We start from the raw sequence: 2,500 nt of genomic DNA, 5'->3' as shown, positions 1-2,500 counted from the left end.
TACCCGGATGGACATCTTGAAAAAGTGGTACCCGGACGGCCATCCCGAAAAACTGCTACCCGGCCGACCAAATCACTCTTACCCGACCGGCTGATCCCCCGCTCCCCTATGACTCCCATGACTACCCGGGTAACCACATTACATTTCCATTTTGGGAAGTTTAAGTAGTCACGTGTCACGGACTGCGGGGAAGTCCCCACACAAGGCCCGCAAAATCACCCCCACAGCCCGAAATCAACACAGATAAAAACATGGGTATATATTATAGATACCATTTAATTAATTGATCAATTAATATACTGTGATTTCCCACTTCCACACTATGTTCACTGCTCATCACTACCCTCGGACCTGCTAATAAATAAATATGTCTTCTGCACCGTACGTCGGAGCAAATCAAACAACACAACCATATTCACACACCTCTAATCCACATTTACCACCCTTTTCCGGTCTACTCCGGGCACCTCCGAGTTTTCGTATTTTTTTTATATCTTAATTTAATGTTTTCGACATAACTTTAGCATTTTGCAGCATATATCATACTTCATCTTTCCTAATCAACAAACCAAAGTCGGTGTTGCGGGGGGATATGTTGGACGGATATACCCGGATATTATCAAGGATGGATGGGGAAGTATAGTGGTGTTGTTGGAAGTTGTGGATGGGGGGTGTTTTGGGTGGGAAAATGGGGTATGAAGAAAAGTGGTGCATGACAGCGGCACCCCCTGCTGCTGGAAACAACACCAAGGGTAGTAAAGCGAGTTCTGTTTACCACATGAACACATCAATGGACCCGTGACGGCACTCCAACATGCCCAAACCACCGGTCGCAACTACATATCCGCCCATACGACCCCTCTACAGCCCCTCCACAACTTCAAAAACATAACCATTAAATTCTTCGATATTTGTTGCCCTAGTACAGTATTTAACATCCACACGCTGTCATACAAACATCCCCTCCAATCTGGCCTCAAACCCCCCACCCCCACTTGTTAAGGTCGATATATTATTTGGATATTCACACCCTTTCGGTTGCGGCCATATCCACAAGAAAGCACCGTTTCCCGTCCGATCAACTGTAGTTAAGCTTGTGAGAGCCTGACCGAGTAGTGTAGTGGGTGACCATACGCGAAACTCAGGTGCTGCAATCTCTTTTTTTTAAAAAAAATAAAAAAAAAATAAAAAAGTACTGTAGGGGTTGCGAAAAACGCGAGATATAGCTGTGGACGGGAGTGGTGTGATGTGTTGCGTGAAGTGTGACATAAAACTGTGGGTGTGGACTGTGGAGCCCGGGATCTGCCGAGCGTTGCAAGTGACCCGGCACATGACCGGTCACTGGCTGCTATTCCGGAATCCCGGAAGCCCGGTATCTCGGGGCCCTACGTCCGTGAGCACCCGTCACATGCTTTGTCACCGGTCCCCCGTGTGACCTACGTCCCGCACTACCTCCAGGAATCCCGACGGAATTCCAAACAGGCATCCCAGGGCCCCACATGACCTGTCACCTGGTACGTCCTCAAAACGACGCAAACCGACGCAAACCAAAAGTGAAAAATTTTCACCTCGACGTCGACAAAACAGGAAACCGGAGAATGGGGGAAACCGGAGAAACAGGAAATAAACCGGAGAACCCCGAAAAACCGGATGAAATAGAACAAGAACAAGGTGAAATATGAGAAAGTGGTGTTATAGTAATTGAATTATGTCAGAATATCGCATTGATATCAATGCTAGCACCTTCCCAACCAAAAACAAACAGAAATCAACGCATTATTAAAGTTACGGAAACTTTATCTCAAACAATTCTTTTTCTTTTTTCCAAAAAAATTAATTTTTCCTACATTTTCTCAACCTCATCGCACTTGTACTTGCACTTCGCACCTCACACCTCTACCACACTTCCACTACACTCTCATCCACACTCCACCTCGTATCCTCACTCTCTCTGACCAAGCCCTAACGGCTTCCCCTCGTACACCGCGTCGGCTCTAACGGCACTTTTTTTCTGAAGAAAAACAAATCCTCTCTGCGCATTCTTCTCTCTAACGTCTACCTTGCCCCGCCTTTTTCTGTGTCCTCGGCTTAGATGAAAATTTTTCACTCTCGAAAAAAATTTTTCATCGCGTCGAGAAAATTTTTCACTTCCAAAACAAACAAACAAAGAATATATAAAGAACACATTTTTCCGGCATCGCTCCCTTAACTCTTCTCTTCCACATGCCCCTTTTTTCTTCCTTTACCTCACTGTACATCGAATTTTTCCAATTGACCATATAAAAATTACCCAATTGACCATTTTCCTGTTAAAATAAAAATAAAATAAAATAAAAATTAAATATTACCAATGTCCTTCATATGAAATATTACCGAGAGCAATATAAACCCAAGCATAATGAGCATAACATGACAATCTAGTGTTGATTATTCTATGTTGAGTGTCCTATGTTAGGTGTTCAGGTGAGTTGTGGATGTGAAGTTGTGAGATATGCCATGT

Source organism: Nakaseomyces bracarensis, assembly GCF_045282275.1.
Source record: "Nakaseomyces bracarensis strain CBM3 chromosome Unknown Scaff5_0, whole genome shotgun sequence".
Classification (NCBI taxonomy): Eukaryota; Fungi; Ascomycota; class Saccharomycetes; order Saccharomycetales; family Saccharomycetaceae; genus Nakaseomyces; species Nakaseomyces bracarensis.
The sequence above is the reverse complement of the archived record's forward strand: the minus strand, read 5'-3'. Positions refer to the sequence as shown.